Raw genomic sequence first — 20,349 nt, 5'->3', positions numbered from 1 at the left:
AAGGCATCAACCTCTAACTATGGTCCGTATGCTCCAGTTTCGGGATCTGCACAAAAAGTGTAGAGTGTAACCTCAGTACAACCGACCCCATGTACTGGTAAGTGTCGAGCCTAACCTCGGCGAAGCAGTGACGAGGTTCGGACATGACCAGACATTATAACATGTTCAGTTAAACAATATCTGACAAAATAACAGTAATAGAAACCAATCAGAAAGTAACAGAAAGTGGCAACATGACATGAGGGATACCAAAATAAGGAAACACAGAAGTAACGGAAACAAAACAATAAAGGCACTTGAATCGATAACAACAATTAATCACCGCAAACAGAAAATGAATGCACAGCATCACCCTTCGTGCTTTTACTCTCAAACCTCACCATACAATCAATAATGAAAATTTGCACGGCATCACCCTTCGCGCTTTATCACTCTTCCTCACCATATAAATAGTAGAAATGTGTACGGCATCACCTTCGTGCTTTATCTCTCTTTCTCACCATATGCATCAATATAAATGTAAATGTGCACGGCATCACCCTTCATGCTTTATCACTCTTCCTCACCATATGCATAAGTATGAATGTATACGGCATCACCTTTCGTGTTTTATCTCTCTTCCTCACCATATGCATCAATATAAATGTAAATGTGCACGGCATCACCCTTCGTACTTTATCACTCTTCCTCACCATATGCATAAGTATGAATGTGCACGGTATAGCCCTTCGTGCTTTATCACTCTTTCCTCACCCAAACAGTAGAAACAACAACAACTTGAGCCAATGCTCAACAATGGACGAATACCAAGGAAATATCATTAGTCTTGTTCAACATGGATAATCATCAATTTAGGCATAGATAGTACACAATAAGAATCACAACGATCACAATAAAAGACTCACGGGCTCGCTCGACACCAACGTATCGATAATCGTCACCACACATATACGTCGTACCCAATACTAACACATAGAAAATAAGACATAACACATATTCCTTCAAGTTAAGGTTATACCAAACACTTACCTCGGATTCCACGGCCAAACTCCAGCCTCAAATACCGTTTTTCCTTTATATTCCACTTCCAATTCACTTGTATCTAGCCATAATTAACTTAACAACATCAATAAATGCTAAAGAATTCAACTCCGATGCTTAATTATAGGTTTTCTATCATTTTCCCCAAAAATCCAAAAATCGACCCCAGGCCCGCTTGGTCAAAACTCGAGGTTCGAATCAAAACCCGATTACACATTCACCCACGAGCCTGAATATGCAATTAGTTTCGAAATCCGACCCCAAATCGAGGTCTAAATTCCAATTATACAAAAAAAAAAACTAATTCTACCCAAATCCCAATTTCTACCATGAAAACCCTAGATTTTTGGATGAAAATTGATGAAATGCAATGGGTAATTGAAAAAAGTGGTTTAGAATCATATACCAACATTTTGGGGAAGAACTTGTCTCTTGAAAATCGCCTCTATGCCTTCTAGTTTTTGAAAATATGAATTTATGGCCTTATTCCCGTTCTAATTTTGTTTCAAGTACTGGGCGACAGTGTTCATCGCGTTCACGTGAGCACTATCGCGTTCGCGGAGAGCTGCCTTCTGAGAACTTACGCGATCACGGGAAAGGCTACGCATTCGCGAAGGTTTAGCCCAGCCCTGCCTTCGCGATTGCGATAAAGGGGTTGTGTTCGCATAGGTTTTCCCTAGGTTCCTGACCAGCCCATTCTAAAGCTACGCGTTCCCGGTTGACCGGTCGCGTTCGCGTAGAGCACTCCCCCCAATGCTCCGCATTCACGACCTTGGTCTCGCGTTCGCGTAGAGTAAAATCCTCCCCAGCCCAGTTTCCCCTTCGTGATTGCGAGAGCAACTACGCGATCGTGAAGCATAGTGTAACAGATACCAGATACAACAACTTATACCAGATTTTTCTAAGTCAAAACACCCCAAGCCTATCTGAAACTCACTCAAGCCCTCGGGGCCCCAAACCAAACATGTACACAAACCTAAAAACATCATGCAAACTTGTTCGTGCGATCAAATCGCCCAAATAACATCTTAAACAACGAATTTAGCATCAAAATCAATGCAAATCTCAAGAACTCTTAAACTTTCCATTTTCACAACCGAGGGTCCGAATCACGTCATATGAATTCCGTTTCTTACCAAATTTTACAGACACAACTTAAATACCATATTAAACTTGTACCGAGCTCCGAAACAAAAATACGGGCTTGATACCATCAAATTCAAACATTTTTCAATTTCCAAACTTCTTATATTTTCCAGTTAAACAATTTTCTTCAAAAATTCATTTCTCGGGCTAGGGACCTCGAAATTCATTTCCGGGCATACGCCCAAGTCCTATATTTTTCTATGGACCCTCCGGGACCGTCAAATCACGGGTCCAGATCAGTTTACCCGAAATGTTGACCAAAGTCAACTTAAATTCAAATTTTAAGGCAAAATTGACATTTTTTCTCAAATTTTCACATAAGGGCTTTCCGAAAGCGCGCCCCAACTGCACACGCAAATCAAGGAGAAAGAAAATGAGGTCTTAAAGGCCTCGGAACCCCAGATTGGGTTCTAAAACATGAGATGACCTTTTGGGTCAACACAGAGTATTAGCTAGTTAAGAACTCACATATCCAGAAAATGAAAGTAGCAGAAATGAGGATGTTGAGGTGGATGTGTGGGCACACTAGGATAGATAAGTTTAAGAATAAAGATGTTCGGGAGAAGGTGTGCGTGGCTCATATTGATGACAAGATGTGGGAAGTGAGACTTAGGTGGTTCGGGCACGTAAAGAGGAGGAGCTTGGATGCTCTAGTAAGGAGGTGCGAACGGTTGGCGTTGGTGGATACGAGGAGAGGTAGAGGGTGGCCTAAGAAGTATTGGAGAGAGGTGATCAGGCGGGATATGGCGAGGTTTCAGATCTCTGAGGACATGGCACTCGATAGGAAGCTGTGGATGCCGAGCATTAAAGTTGTAGGTTAGGAGGTAGTTGAACATATTTAGTCTACTAGCGTGAGGCTAGGCTGATAGGATTTAGAGCCTGTTTGGCCAAGCTTCCGGGAGACCAAAAGTACTTTTTTTCTCCAAAAAAATACTTTTTAAAAAATTTGAGTTGTTTGGCTAATACAAAGAAGTACTTTTGGCTAGCAGTAGAAGCAGTTTTTATGCTTTTGGGAAGAAGTAGAAAATTAATTTATTCAAGACAAAACTATCCTCACCATAAATTTATATTTTTCAAATTATCCCTTAATAATTTAAGTTTTTTCTTTTCATTTTTGTTTCTAATTTTTACCATTCTATTAAAATTAAAGATATCACATATATGAATCATATTGTAACTTTCCAACTTTTTTATTGACATTTCTTGTTTTTGATTTTTTCTTTGTATAATGTCTTGTAACTTTCTAAATTATCTTCTTCTTTTTTCATACTAAAGCAAATTATCTGCATCCTTCTTTGGATTAATTGTCAATTCTCTTCCTATAAATAATCATTTATAATTTCTTCTATTTTATGTCATTAGTTTCTGAATCTTTAAAACAATTATCAAATCTAATTTGTAAAAATGATCTACAAATAGGTAATAAATTTACAATTACATTCATAATCTCTCTCTCTCTCTCTCTCTCTCTCTCTATATATATATATATATATATATATATATTATCAAAAGAAGAAGAAAATGCATCCATATTAAGTCAAGTGGCAGCCTCACAATAGGTCACTTGGAATTTTGGGACAAAGTTAGTATGGTTATGTAATAATTAATTTTTTTTAATTTAAAATTTTTTAAAAATAAATAAATAAATTATACATTATGTGTTGTTAATAATTAGTTACTCTTTTTGAATTAGAATTTAAGCATACTTAACTATTTCTTTTACGTTTTTTTTATATATTTAAAATTATTTCTATTTTACGTTCAATGCCATCTTTCAAGTTTGACACTAAGAATCATCGAGTTACAACTACCATTGCTATATATAATTTCATCTGACGACATTCTTCTACCGATAGATAATTCAACTATTATGCTAACGAGGACATTACTGCAGAGATTGATGAAGGAGATGAGCCTTCTGATATTACTTTAGAAACGTGAGGCAAGTCTTTTACTAATATGGATGCATTGTATGATAGAAGTAGAGATGAAATTGTTGAAAAATATTATCATGTGTAATTGACTTTACTTATTATTTTATGATGGATTATTAATATATAGTAATTAATGGATAGACTTTTAATTTATACTGAATGATGTTATTTTAATTATTCATATCATCATATAAAAATAAGTAATTATACTAGATAATATCATATGCTTTGGTATAACTATACTATATGTAAAATTGTCTTAAATATTTAATATGTTTGTTTACTTTATGCTTTATATTTTAATCAAATCAAATAAAAAAAATAATAAAAGTCTCTTACGATAAATATCTAATTTTATTTTTCTATTTAAAAAAATTATAAGACCATGGTACTATCCTTTTTAGTAATTTGACACTCAAAAGTACTTTTTAGAAAGATTGGCCAAACACAATTTATTTACCAAATGTTGCAAAAAGTTTTTCTTAAATGAATTGGCCAAACACAAACATTTTTTTTCAAAAGTACTTCTCAAAAAAGTACTTTTCAAAATAAGCAGATTTTGGCAGCTTGGCCAAACGGGCTCTTAGTCTTAGACTGCTAGTGGTCACTTATTGTGTTTACACTTGCGTTTTTGTAACGATCCGACCGATCATTTTGAGCACTTGCACTTTGCTCGCCAGTTCTCAGGTATGACTAGCCCCGTATGATGTAATATGACTTATGTAAATCGTCGATTTTGATTTTCAGGTTAATCGGAATAGATATGGAAGAATGATTCTCTGCTTGAAGCTTTAAATTTGAAAGGGTTGACCAAGTTTTGACTTTGTAGTATTTGACCTCGGATTTGAATTTTGACGACTCTGTTAGCTTTGTTAGGTGATTTTGGACTTAGGAGTGCGTCCGAATTGTGTTTTGAAGGTCCGTGGTAGAATTAGGATTGAATTGGCGAAATTGAAAATTTGACGATTTCTGGTCGGTAGTGAAAAATTTGATATCAGAGTCAGAATAGAATTTCGGGAGTTGGAGTGTTCGTACTGTCATTTGTGACATGTGTGCAAAATTTCAGGTCATTCGGAGGTGATTTGATGGGTTTCGGTGTTGTTTGTGGAATTTGAAAGTTCCTAAGTTCTTAAGCTTGAATCCGAAGTTGATTTGGTGTTTTGGTGTTATTTTGAGTGATTCGAAGGCTCAACTAAGTTTTAATGAAGTTATGGGAGGTGTTGGTATGTTTGGTTGAGGTCCCAAGGGCCTCGGGTGTGTTTCGGGTGAGTTTTGAGCGGGTCTAGGCATTATCGGAACTCAGACAATGGTTCTGGTGCTTAAATCTACCGCTGAGGCAGAAGTTTTACCGCTGAGGCGGACAAAGGAGCGTTGAGGCGGTGTAGGGTAGAATCCACAGGTTCGTTGGTCCTACTTCGGAAGCCTATATCTTTTGATCTACAAGGAATTTTAAGATGATTCAAAAACGAAAGTTGTAGCCCTTCATGTCTAGTTTTCAGAAAGGTAAAGAAATCATAGTTTGGACATATGTAGAGAAGTTATGGCCAAAATACTAAGGCATGTCTGTGCAGCCACCAGAAGTGCGGTCAGCGGTGGTTTTACCGTGGTCAGCGGTGACGGGAATCCGAGAGGTGCACTATAAATACGAGATTTGGGGTTTTATTTCATATTTTGACCTAGAGAGCTCGGGTTTTGGCGATTTTTCGAAGGATTTTCAAGAAAACCATCGGGGTAAGTGATTCTAACTCAAATTTGGCTAAAATACATGATTATAACGTTGGATCCATCATTTGAGTAGAGATTTGGGATGCAAATTTGGGGAAAAAATGTGGAGCTTCATAAAATGTATTTTTGGGATGTGAAAGCCGATTCGAAGTCGGAATTGAGTGAAACTAGTATGGATAGTCTCATAATTGAATGAGTTATCAGATTTTGAGACTTTGGTTAGATTTCGAGACATGGGCCGGGTTTGAGCAATTTTGGGATTTTTGGGTTAATTTGATTATTTTCGCTTGGGCTTTGTTCGTTTAGCGTATGTTGATGATAATATACTGATTTTGGCTAGATTCGGAGCATTTGGAGGCCGATTCGAGAGGCAAAGGCATCACGGGCTAGAGTTTTATCAGGTTTGAGATAAGTAATGATTGTAAATATTGTCCTGAGGGTATGAAACCCCGGATTTCACATCGTTATACTATCTTTAGGTGACGCACACGCTAGATGACGAGTGTGGGGTCGTGCACCATTGGGGATTATGAATTAGTCCATCTCGTATGACTGTTAAGTTGCGTATTTGATTGAAAACTATTTGATATCATTGTGTTTTGGAAAGTATTATCATATTTTGGGTTGAATGTCATATTTGAGCCTCGTGCCAACTGTTTGGGACCCTTAGGAGATTTTTACTACTATTCCTCATTGTTTTGAATTCATATTTGTACTCAGTCATGTTGTATTCTACTGTTTTCATAACTCAACCGTATTTACTCCGTTTTTTATATTTTAAATGATATTTTAGGCTGAGCATCTTTTTTATTGTTGCCCGAGTGGCTTGAGAGGTTTCTAACTAAGCGAGCCGAGGGCCTGTGTTTTGAGGATTGTTATGGGATCGGGTTGTGCGGTGCAGCATGTTGTTACTGATTCATGATCATGAGGCCTAGGGCCTCATTTGTTATGCCACGAGGTGGCTTGTTATGAGGCCGAGGGCCAGTTTGATTATGCCACAAGATGGCTTGTTATAGCGCTTGGGTTGTAGGAGCCCCTCCGAAGTCTTTACACCCTCAGTGAGTGCGGGTACCCAGCGTGAGTGATGTGATGTAGCCCGAGGGGCTATTGTTGATTCATATTATTGCCCGAGGGGCTGTTGTTGATCCATGTTTTGCCCGAGGGGCGGTTCTTGATTCATGGTATGCCCGAGGGGCTGATTACGAGTGATTGTGAAGTAGCCCGAGGGCTGGTTCTGTTGATATTATGCCCGAGGGGCGGTTTATGGTACATATTTTTGCTCGAGGGAGTGTTTATATATCTATCATTTTTACTCACTGTTTTATTAGTCATTTGAAACTATTGGAAGATGTTTTAAAAAGGAAGGGGTTTTACTGAAACTAAGCTTGATTTACGAAACAAATGATTTTTGTACTATTTTGGAAATGTACTGCATTTGTTGTAGCGTTATAACGTGATTTTACGTGTTTTCTTACTGCTCAGCTTTCATTTACTTTTATTACTTACTGAGTTTGCTCACATTACTCTTTGCACCTTGTGTGCAGATTCAGGTATTTCTGAACCCGATGGCGGATGTTGATTACTTAGTGGCAGGTTCATCGGAGTTAGCGAGGTAGTTGCCTGGCGATCGTAGCCCTACTTTTCTCCCTCCTTTATTCTTCTTTAGTGTATTTTTTGTGATTTTCCCGGCCATGTTGGCCTTGATGTCGTCAGAACAGTTGTAGTAGATGCTCATGACTTATGACATTCCGATGTCGGGCTTGTGTATTTATTCCGCACTGGTTATTCAGACTTATAATATGGGGCTTCTTGTTAATTAATGGCTTAAAAATGACTTTTATAGAATAATGGTTTGATTTGGGAATTGTGTCGGCTGACCTACTTTCACGACAGACGCCATCATGACCTGGTCGATTTTAGGGTCGTGACATTTTCCATAGTGTCGGGCCTTATTTATTGGTTATTATTTCTGCTTTCCATCTATTCACTGGTTCCTGTGATGTTGTTATTATTTCCATGATTTTTTGTTGATGGTACTGATATATTGTCTCTTTACGTCTTCTTGAGTCGAGGGTCTATCGGAAACAACCTCTCTACCCCATCGGGGAGAGATAAGGTCTGCGTACATACTACCCTCCACAGACCCCACTTTTGGGACTATACTGGATCGTTGTTGTTGTTGTTGTTGTTGTTATAAAATAAGAATAATGTTAATGACGACGGAAGCTGCCATCACGATCACGATTATAACAATAAAAATTAACACTAGCAACAAGTATAATAATAACTATGTATTCTAGTTAATGAAAAACGAATGATATCAAAAGTTAAATTTTAGTGTAAATAAAACTTTCTTAATAAATTTACTTGCAATTTGATTATGGAACATTAGAACTATAATATTTGCCACAGCTCTCTCATTGAAACAATGAAATTGTCGATATTGTGCATTAAGATAAAGTGGATGATTGCTTATTCTATTTCTGTTTGCGTATCCTATTATTTTTTTGCTATTATCTTTCTTCTTTTTGCCCTTTTTTCATTTCTTCTTTTTTGGTTTGCTAACAGTTTTTGTAATTAAACTAGATGTCACTTTAAGTACATAATTATAAAAAGAATAGGTACATCATATACAGTAGAATCATTCGGTCCAAAGCCAATGAAAGGAGACTATTGTTTCTCGACCTATTTGTAACTGGATGGTGTAATCCAGTTGCATTTGGATATCGTAGAGTATAAACTGGCTAATAAGTTATTCGGAAAAGGGTTAAAAATGCCCTTAACGTATTGAAAATTGCTTAAAAATATTCTCCGTTAATCTTTGGGACCAAAAATATCCTCAAACTTTTTTTTTTGCTCTAAGTCTGCCCATGAAATTTAACAGACCAGTTATGGTCAGATTTACACTTTAAATTTTCATGTGGCACGTTATAAATGTGCCACGTGTATCAAACAATAAACAAAATTAAAATTCATCTTTAAAAAAGATGCCTGAACCGACCAGCTGACCCATAATACGTATTACCTATTTAACTAGAATCTAAGAACAAGCGATTATTCTTCAGCAAAACCTTCCACTCTTTTTTCATGGCTTAGACCTGATTCTTGAGTGTGAAGTCAGTTGTTGGAATAAATCTGCATAGGAATTTCAAGAATTCTCTTAAAGATTCATATCCAAAGTCGAAGGTGAGTGTTTACTGTTTTGTATGCTTTATTTTTTTGGGGGGTTTGGAATTTTTGGGTATCTACAACCTTGTTCGTCTAATGCACTTTTTTACTTTATTTATGTTGGTTGAAGCTTTTAATGGTGTTATTTACTCGTTTTTGTTCACTTATGGTCCCTTGTCGATTTTCTCGTCGGAAATTTGCGGTTATTAAACACGTGGGTGGGGGTAATTTATTCGTTTGTAGTCATATTATTTGTTAAATATCGTTAGAATCTAATTTTTTTTGTTTGTATGTTTCTGATGTGGTCCATATTTACTTTCTTTTTGACTTGCATGTGCTGGCTTCTGAAGAATGTAAGAAAAGGTGGGCTTGATGATACGTACCAGAAATTCTAGAACTAAAAAGAAGAAAGAAATATATAAAGAGTAACGAAAAGAACTACTCTGGAACAGTGGCTCCCAAGAGCACAATGAAGTTCAATCCATGAGCACCTAATTTTTGCCTTACATAAAAACAACTCCTAAAAATAGATCAAAAATAATTTTAATTGATTTTCTAGAGTTTTTTTTTATTTAGTTGCATTTCATGCATTTTTAATATTTAAAAATCATAAAAATTGTCACGTTTTAATTTCATGTCATCTTAGGCTCAATTTGTATGTAGGAATTAATTTTATTAAGCAAAAATCACAAAAATGGTCATTTTTACATATTTAGGTTTTAGTCTTTAGAAATTAGTGTTTTTACTTAGTTGTTTTAATAAATAAATAATTTTAATTTTTACAAAATAGATTAATTTAGGATTTTAATTAATTAAAGAAAACAACAACAACAACGACCCAATATAATCCCACAAGTGGGGTCTGGGGAGGGTAATATGTACGCAGACCTTACCCCTACCCCGACGGGTAGAGAGGCTGTTTCCAGGAGACCCTCGGCTCAAAAAAAGCAACAGGAGCCGGTATGTTAGTACCATAAAAATGCATAATAAAATAACAGCAATATATAAGAGATATGAAATACAGAATACGAAATACGAACTAGCTGGCTGGTATAGTAAAACTAGAAGGTAAAGCCCTGCATCAATAGACGACCAATGACATTCTTAGTCTAACTCCTAACTGGCTAGTCTCACTCTATTGTGCTGTAGAAATATTCCTAACTCTCCCCTAACCTACAACCTTAATGCTCGACCTCCATAATTCCCCATCAAGGGCCATGTCCTCAGTAATCCTAAGTCGCGTCATGTCCTGTCTGATCACCTATCCCCAATACTTCTTAGGTCGTCCTCTACCTCTCCGCGTGCCCACTACAACCAGTCGCTCACACCTCCTCACCGGTGCATCAGTGCTCCTCCTCTGAATGTGCCCGAACCATCTGAGTCTTACTTCCCGCATCTTGTCCTCTATGGGGGCCACACCCACCTTCTCTCGAATATCTTCATTCGTAATCTTATCCATCCTTGTATGCCCGCACATCCACCTCAACATCCTCATATCTGCTACTTTCATCTTCTGGATGTGTGAGTTCTTTACCGGCCAACATTCAGTTCTATATAACATGGCAGACCTAACCACTGCCTCTATAAAACTTACCTTTTAGTAACGGTGGCACTTTCTTGTCACACAAGACTCCCGACGCTAACCTCCACTTCATCCACCCCACCCCTATACGGTGTGTGACATCCTCGTCAATCTCCCCGATCCCCTGAATAACCGATCCAAGGTACTTGAAACTACCTCTCTTGGGAATGACTTGAGAGTCAAGCCTCACTTCAACTCCCGCTTCCGTCGGCTCAACTCCAAATTTGCACTCGAGGTATTCTGTCTTCGTCCTGCTCAACTTGAAACCTTTAGACTCAAGAGCATGTCTCCAAATCTCTAGCCTCTCGTTGACGCTGCCTCTTGTCCCGTCAATTAGAATAATGTCATCAGCAAATAGCATGCACCATGACATCTCCCCTTGAATATGATGAGTCAGTGCATCCATCACCAGAGAAAATAGGAATGGGCTGAGCGCAGACCCTTGGTGCAACCCCGTAATAACTGAAAAGTGTTCAGAGTCGCCTTATACTGTCCTAACCCGAGTCTTAGCTCCATCATACATGTCTTTAATCAGCCTAATATAGTCAATCGAGACCCCTTTATCCTCTAAGCAGCTCCATAAGACCTCTCTAGGAACCTTATCGTACGCTTTCTCCAGATCAATAAACACCATGTGGAGATCCTTCTTCCTATCTCTGTACTGTTCCACCATCCTCCTAATAAGGTGGATAGCTTCTGTGGTAGATCGTCCCGGCATGAACCCGAACTGGTTGTCTGAAATAGACACCGTCCTTCGCACTCTCATTTCTACCACTCTCTCCCAAACTTTCATGGTATGACTTAGTAATTTGATGCCCCTATAGTTGTTACAGCTCTGGACATCACCTTTGTTCTTATACAACGGGACCATTGTACTCCACCTCCACTCTTCAGGCATCCTATTAGTCTTGAATATAACATTAAACAATGCAGTGAGCCATTCCAAGCCTGCTCTACCCACACACCTCCACAGTTCAACCAGAATTTCGTCTGGCCCGGTAGCTCTGCCCCTTCTCATCTTACGCATTGCCTCCATGACTTCATCGATCTCAATGTCCCTACAATTACTTAATTCATGGTGACTGTCGGCATTCCTCGATTCCCCAAGTATAATATCCTGATCCCCTTCTTCACTTAGAAGTTTATGAAAGTAGGTGTGCCACCTCCTCTTAATCTGGTCATCTCCCATTAAAACTTTATCGTCCTCATCTTTTATGCACCTCACTTGGTCCAGATCCCGAGTTGTCCTCTCTCGCCTTAGCGAGTCGGAATATGAATTTGGGTTAATTTTTGGTACCAAATTGGCCCAATTCTTCCCTAAAGCTAACCCAGATCCATGCCCAAATTTAAACCAACCCAGCCCAAACCCATCAGCCCTTAACCCACTATCCTTTAATTAAAACCTAGAAGCTAACCTAGAGAAGATATCAGATAGAGACCTATACACAAAGAAAAATCCGCCGTTTGACACAGACCCTTCCGTTCATCTTCTTCAAGAACCAAAGTTCCCTTATTTTTCTTCTTCTTCAGCTCACCTCACAGGACCTTACCCCTTCCTTCTCCAGCTTCTGATTTACACGCGCATCGGAGGCCCTCCTTTTCCAAAAAGATAAGCGTCGTTTCCTCCCGGATTTGCTTCCTTCTCTCTCAATCTTCAGGAGAAGCAACAGTGGCACACCTCTCAACATTACTTCCAAATAGACCAAGAAAGCAACCATTACTCTTTTTTTACTTCATTTTTCCAATCCTCACTCTTCCAACCAGTCAAGCACAGTAAACCCTTCAGAGAACCATAGTCAGAGTTTATTTGTTTGGTTTTTTAAGAATTTATTGCTTTTCCACATTTATACTCGATGCAAAGATTAGCAACAATTAGTAAAATCCAAGATGATGCTGCATATTCAGTATCTTTGTGAACTATTGAATAAAAATTGTACAATAGACCCGTTTTTTAACCAACATCTAGAAAACCAGTGGCATACTAGAAAACTATTACCTCTGATGTCTCTGTCTGCACCATTAGAGCAGCTTTGGCTCTAGCGTTGGCAAATTGCCATTGAATTTGCCGATTATTCAGTAGCCTCAGTTCATGTGCATCAATGATGCGATTCTCCCCAACTTTTCCTCTTCTCACATCGGCAGTAAAACTCAAACATGAAGGCATAATGCAAGCATTATTAGTCGATTGAGTTTCAGGGTGGTTTGAATTTATCGCTGGAGTTCGCTTGGTTTAGTCCGAGATTTCCGGTGTCATTGTTATGTCAGCTGTGTTGGTTCGCTGCTGATTTCGAAGTGATTCGCCTGGGCTTCGAATTTTCATCCTCCGATTTCGGACTGCTGTTGGTTGCTATTTTCATCTCAATTGTTAGCTGGACTCACCATAGTTATTCTCAGCCTTTGTTCGGCCTTTAAAATTTGCTTGTCGCTGTTTAGGTATGTCCAAATGTCTTTGCTATTTTAAATTGAAATCATGAATGAGATTCAAGTTGTTTTGTTGCCTAATTCCATATATATAGCATGTTTTTAATGGCTGAATTTGTTTGAGAACTTCTTCTATGCTAATCTCTAATACTAGTCGTATGTTTAGTTGAACAAGTAGACAAATTAAGTCTTACTGATGGATATGGCATTTGGTTGATATTTGTTTATTTGCAGATGATGATTTATAGTATTTGGGCTGATTGCGCACCATAAAGCTCCTAATTCGAGTTTTTTATTAACTGATGCCACCCCGTTGAGTTTAACTTTTTTTTCTTTTGCTTTGTAGAATCATATTGCTAAATAGTAAAGCTATCGCAGTTGCCAAGTTAAACATTCTGCTAAAATTTGTTCTTAAAAGATACTTCTTGTAACTGTAGTTGCAAACCAAACACTTTTAACATTTATATTTGTAAATTATAGGTTATTTGCTATGTCATTTACTGCCTTTGTAATATTGGTATGGTGTTAACCGTGCGATTTATCAAGTTAGTCTTAATACATCAAAGCCCACCCAAGTTTAAACTCTATAATTCTTGAATCATCATCCATACAGTTGAGCCTCGATCTAGTTTAGAACAATAATAATTATGAATAATCGTAGTTTTCTTTAGGCGCGTTTAAATCATCGTGACTATGGGTACGTTTCTCGTGACATAGTTATGATACCTAATTCCCAAATTCGGGTGTGCATTTCATGTAACCCAATTATAACAACTTCGAACAATAATAAAATAAATATATCACGAATCGCGGGTGCATTTCATATAGCGTGGTTCGCGACGTGTTCCAAAACAAACAAGTGTACGACAATCGTAACTTGTTCATGAAATAGTTTCATAAATCCTAAAAGCGGTTAAAATAATTAAAAGGCGGTTATAAAGCTAAAAATGTACATAGATTTAAAACATGTAGTAAATCAGATAATCGGCCAATATTAATAGTTTAAGCAACTGTGCTAGAACCACGGAACTCGGGAATGCCTAACACCTTCTCCCGGGTTAACAGAATTCCTTATTTAGAATTTCTGGTTCGCAGACTTATAAAGTAAAGTCGAAATTTCCTCGATTTGGGATTTTAAAATAAACCGGTGACTTGGAACACCATAAACTATTCCAAGTGGCGACTTTGATAAATTAATTAATCCCATTTCGATTATGTCACTTTAATTGGAAAAACTCTCTTATATCCTCTTGGGGCGGGTAAAAGGAGGTGTGACACAGTCGATTCAGAGAAAGAGAAGGAGAGAATGCTATTACATCTCACAATAACAGCTGAGTACAAAGGAGAATTTAGTGAGTTATATAATGGAATCCACGCGAGAGTCAGTTAGTTAGTTATAACTAACTTTTGGAAGCCACATGACCTACACGTGCCTCTACTAACAACCTCTAACTAACAGCGTTTAACTGCTAACTCGACTTCTCCTCATCAATTAACTAGGATTACTCATCTAACTATAGTTATTATACAAAGACTCATATCAATACTCCCCCTCCCCAGACAATCCTTGTCCTCAGGGATTAAAAAGTGGAAATTTGAGCTTGAAGTCTTGTAAATCCTCCCAAGTGTTGTCCTCTGGTGCAGCATTCATCCATGTAACAAGGACTTGTGCAATTGTTTTGCCATGCTTCTTGGCCAGTCTCCTATCCAATATGGCTTCAGGTTCCAGCAAAGCATGCCATAAATCAGAATGGACCACAAGCAATATCACAGAAGCAGTGTGAGCTCCCAGCTTCTTCTTGAGCAATGAAACATGGAAGGTTGGATGAATCTTAGAGTGTGAAGGCAGAGTTAGAGTGTAGGCTACTGGTCCAACCTTGGCAATGATTTGGAGAGGGACAAAGAACTTAGCAGATAACTTGTGAAAAGCATGGTTCTTAAAAAAAAGTTGTCTGTAAGGTTGCAACTTGATGAAGACCCAATGACCAACTTGATAGCTTCTGTCAATTCTGCGTTTGTTAGCCTGCATCTTCATTTTGTATTGAGCTTTTTCCAAATGAGCTTTTAAAGTTCTTAATGTGGCTTTACTTGGTATCAAGCTTCTATCAACCACATCTAGCTGGGAATCAAAAAGTTGATAGAGGAGTAAGGGAGGTGGTTTCTGACCATAAACAGCCTCATATGGAGTCATGTTGGTTGCTGAGTGAAAGGTGGTGATGTACCACCATTCTGCAAGGGACAACTAGTGTGGCCATTCTTTTGGTTTATTCCAAAACTTTAGCGTATGACTTTAAGAGAAAAAATCAGAATAATCCTAAGTATAAGATCAAAGATACGAGGGGAGTTACCTGGATAACTACAATAGATTAGAGGCATATGCACAAGAATTGAGAGAGAGCAATCTTGGTTTTGATGTGGTGATAAATATATCCAAGGAAGTTTTGGCATAAAGTAAAAGAAGATTTCTTAGGATGTATGTGTGCTTTCAATCTATGAAACATGACTTTAAAGATGGTTTGAGACCTTTCATAATGTGGGATGTCACATTTTTAAAAGGGAAATGCAAGGGCAACTGTTGGTGGCTGTTGGACAAGATTCTGTGAATCATTTCTATACACTTGTTTGGGCGGTGGTAGATAAAAACTAATAGGACATGGAGTTGGTTTGTGGAGATGCTGAGGATTTTATTGGACTTGAAGGACGGTAAAAGGGTGACTTTTATCTCAGATATGCAAAAGGTATCTTATTACTACTAATTTATTTACTTTAAACTAGGTCCTTATTCATAAACTTACTTTCTTTCTTGCTATTTTTTAACTATTACAAGGGTTGTTAGATGATGTTTCTATAGTGGCTCCTAAAGCAAATCATAGATTTGTGTAAGACACATTAAAGCTAATAGGGCAAAGAAAAACAAGAGGGATAGGGAGATGAGGAAGATGTGGCGGTGTGCTTGAAGCACATATGATGAAGATTTTAAGGATCAACTAAAGAATTTGGGTTCTTTGTCTGAACAAGCTGTCAAAGACCTATTGTGGTATCCACCTCAAAGTTGGTGTAGAACACATACTTTGACACAAAATGCAAGAATAATATGGTGTATAACAATTTCATAGAATCCTTCAATTCTTGGATTCTGGAAGCCAGGTCAAAATCTATTATAAAGATGCCGGAGGATATTAGGATCAAGGTGATAAGAATTCTATCATTAATATTCAGTTTTGTAAATTGAGTTAAATGTTATTATGTAATTGTTTTGTGATTGTTTCGCAAAGGTAATGAACATGATCAGAGAGCATGAAGATGAAGCTAGAAATTAGAAAGAAGGTATCACTTCACTTGCAATAAGGTTGTTTAAGGACTACAAGCACATTACATAAGGGTGCAAAGTTAAATTGAATGGAGCTAATGGGTATGAATTAACAGAGGGTGTAGATAGGCACATAGTCAACTTATTGCCAAAGAAGTGTACATGTAGGGCATGAGGCTTGTCTGGGATCCTATGTCCTCGTGCCATCAAAGTACTGATTCATAAAAAGTTGATCCACTAATTGGGATACATTGGTGGTACTCTATGGAGGCTTATATGCTGGTTTATAAGCATAAGGTACAACCTGTTAGAGGTAAAAAAAAATCTGGAAAGTAGAACCACGCCATGCCATGGAGCCACCACCTTTATCTAAAATGGTTGGTAGATCAAGGGTAAAGAGAACGAGAGAAAAGGATGAGGCTAGGAAAATGGAAGGATATAGTCAGCTTTAAGAAAAGGGCTTCGCATGACTTGTGGTTATTGTAGTGTACCGGAACATAACATCAGAAGATGTCCACTAGTAAAATAATTTTATATTCCCATTCTAAATTAACAATAACATATTTCAAATACCTAATTTAAATTTCAAATCATGTAAGTCAAAGGAAAGCGCAATCTATCTTCTCATGAAGAAATTTCTCAATCACTAGAAGATATTCACATGACAACACCTCAAAATTCCCAAGATCCAGATTTTGTGTTCATTCTTGTTCCTGGATGAAATGTCTTTTAATCAGTTTTCTAGTCACTCACGTCAACTTGAATCTGATCCGACCTTTCAGTCTGAGGCTAACATGCAAATTTTATGATATTGACGAGATTGGGTGTGAATCTGATTTAACTCTAATGCCCAAGATGATTTCTGAAGCTCACACTGGGCTTAAACAAAGGAATCCAACTGGTATCATGGGAGATGAAAATGGTGTATATTTACCTAATAATCTGCCATATTCCCCAAGAAAGATCACTTGAGAAGGAAAAGCAACAGTGCCCTCAAACCAATTGGTAAAAGAGAAGGAAAGAAGAATTACCAAACTGAAAGCTAAACGGGCCATGCTTTAGGACAATTGGAAGTTAAATTATTTTATTGGTTACGATAATGTTATGTAATATCAATAGACATATAAATTGATAATTTTTTGTTGTTTTTGTGATGAATCAGTTATGCCAATAGTTTTACTGCTTCTAAACAAAAATTTATTTATGCGTCGAATCAGTTATGGCAATGACTTTGTTTTTGTGGTGAACTTGATGTTATGGCGGTGACACTTTTATGGTAATTTTCAGCACTTTAGTATTTTTTTAATTATTTTTTTATATATTTCAACAGCTTGGTATTAAGCATTTTAGTATTTGTTCAGTTGTTTCTTTATATTTCAACAGTTTGCTTCGGGTAATGGCACCAACTAAGCTTCAAGCCATGTTAATAGCAGATGAGTTCTTAATAAATTGAAATTGAAAGGCAAAAAGGCCTCCTGGCCACTTAAACTTGTACCCGATTGTTATGCCGGTAAATAAACTTTCATAATTTCCATATGAACACTTCAACTTGAACATAAGTGAATTAATAAACACCTCTGACACATTACAATTTCACAGACGTGCCAACCCAATCAGTAATAAACAAATTAAAACCTGCCACGTGTTAGGCGCGAAAACCTACTAAGCACTGACTTATTTCCCATTCATTTTTTTTTAACCTAAAACACTCATTTCATTTTCATTTTCAGTCGTCTCTCCCAAAGAACTCTAACATTTTCAATCGTCTGCTCAAATGGAGTAAACGATTGTTATTGTGTTTATTTTTCACCCATCAGATCATCTGAATATTGTATTTATTTTTCGTTCAAAAGAGGCCCCAAAACAAGAACCTGAGTGTTTCGTGTACCGTCGATTTCTCCTCCACAGAAACATAAAAGTCATTAAATGTCTGATTGTTGTCTTTCATGAAATTTCTGGTTGTTTTTTTGTGTCTTTGTGTTATTGAAGTTGGTCATGATAGATAATGTTTTGTATGCATGCAATAGTTCTTTAGTTATTTAGGGTTTACAATTAGGGCTTTTTGGAATAACATACTAAATTCTTTTTTTTCTGAATGTTATCGGTTCCATCGCTGATTTGGCATATAGGGTTAAAAGATTTGGGCTTTTTATCATATTGAAAATTTTGGCTCTTAAAGTGATAAAGTTAGGGTTCTTTTCCCGCATTTTTTTTTTCAAAGACGTGTTCAGATAATATTATCTTTTTCTTTTAAATATTTTATGGATTTGGACTTATCTTATCTTCTTCATAGGCGTAGTGAAGTGAGGCAGGATGAATGTTCTTGTGAAGTTACAATTTCACAATCAGGGACAACTAGTAGCTGACCCATTAATGAGGTATGAAAATGGTGTAACATGGCCTACTATTGTAACGACCGGCACTGATGAATTGCATGTTATTCAATTCAACAAATGGGCAAATGATATGGGATACTTAGGTGTGGAGAAATTTGCATGTCAGATCAATAAAAAAGGAGCATTTCAATTTATTAAGTATGAATGTTGATGTGTTAGAATTCTGCAAAGACCTTCATGATGGAGATTTAATTGATGTTTATTTATGTCACGCTGTTAATATTCCATGTGTTGATATTGAATTGGATGAAATGTGAGGGTGTTTCTTCTAAAGAGGATGCAGATGAGTCACTTTATGATGCTGATGAGGATGTTGTTGGAGAGACAAGTGATATAGAAAGAGTGATACATAGTTGATTTTGTAAAGAAAGAGTGCATATGTAGAATGTGGCAGCTGAAAGGCATATCCTACTCCCATACCCCTTGTGCAATTTTTTTTAAAAGGTATGACATTACTGACTATATGTTGAGCATTGGTGTAAGAAGGAAACATATCTCAAGGCATTCAATTGTTACATTCAACCTATGACCAACATGGAGATGTGACCTCCAACTCAAAACCCTAAAGTTGAACCTCCTATAAGAACTAAGATGCCTGGTAGACCTAAAAAACATAGAAGGAAGGCTCAAGATGAACCTACAAAGAAATTTGGTAAGAGATCGAGGAAGGGAACCCCAATGACCTGTTCTCATTGCAAAACAGTAGGCATAAGAAAGTCTATGCGATCCTGGTAAGAAACAAATATCTTATACTTAAGTGTTTTTTAGTCTTTTGCTAGTGTTTTTATTCTGGGTATTTTAAAAAGGACAAAGTTCAACAGCTGGTGCTGGGAGCAGTACTGCAAATGCCCAGGCTACTACAGCTATATCAGGAGGTCATTTTGGTACTACTATTGGTGGTGGATCTGTAGCACAACAATATGCTACTACTGCAACAGCTAGATCTACAACACAAAAAAAATTCTAGAACTACTACTGATGGTGGATCAGGAACACAACAATCTGGAACTACAGAAGAAAGATCGAGGAATTCTTAGAGCTTTAGGTGGAAGGCTGGGCTGTTGGATTTGGAATACTATTTGGTGGGATAGTCATAGAAAGGGTAAGTATGTGAAATTCTGTCCAATTATTGTGTCTAATTATATACTAAGTTCTGAAATTATATTTCTATTTGAATGTAGCCTGGGTTAAGGGACAAAGTCACACATGATCATAGGCAAATAATTGCTAGTCAGACCAATATTAATCTTGGATATAGAGCACCTGGACTAAGGTGGAAAGGAACAAATGCAGTAACACAAAGGCAACTTTAACAATAGGCTAAAGCAAACAAACTCAGGCAAGCCTAAGCCAATCTAAAGCTCCTTCTTCAACTCAACCAAACATGAGCCAATCTCAGTCCAACTTCAACCTGTCTTAATCATACCGATTTGAAGAAATATTTCTTTTTGTGAAAGTTTAAGTTTGTTAGTATCAGAACTTATTTGTACGTTATTTTGTGGAAGATTTAGTCTAAAATATTTAGAGCTTAGTTAATATTGTTTTGGTTTGATTTTAGGCACAGTAGTAAACTGGTTTCTGCTAGTGTGTGGATTTGATGACCTACTTTTGACAATCAAAATGGTT

General features: G+C 37.2%; 1 long non-coding RNA gene across 1 annotated transcript; it reads left to right on the top strand.

The window, feature by feature from the left end:
* Window positions 1-11,585: 11,585 nt before the first annotated feature.
* LOC107761363 (uncharacterized) lies at window positions 11,586-17,605 on the top strand. Its single transcript, XR_001642576.2, has 2 exons — window positions 11,586-13,029; window positions 13,252-17,605. It is a non-coding gene; the product is annotated as an uncharacterized LOC107761363 (long non-coding RNA).
* Window positions 17,606-20,349: the final 2,744 nt, after the last annotated feature.

The sequence above is a fragment of the Nicotiana tabacum genome, chromosome 6, assembly GCF_000715075.1.
Source record: "Nicotiana tabacum cultivar K326 chromosome 6, ASM71507v2, whole genome shotgun sequence".
Taxonomy (NCBI): Eukaryota; Viridiplantae; Streptophyta; class Magnoliopsida; order Solanales; family Solanaceae; genus Nicotiana; species Nicotiana tabacum.
Note: the sequence above shows the minus strand (reverse complement) of the source record. Positions and strands in the feature narration are given on the sequence as shown.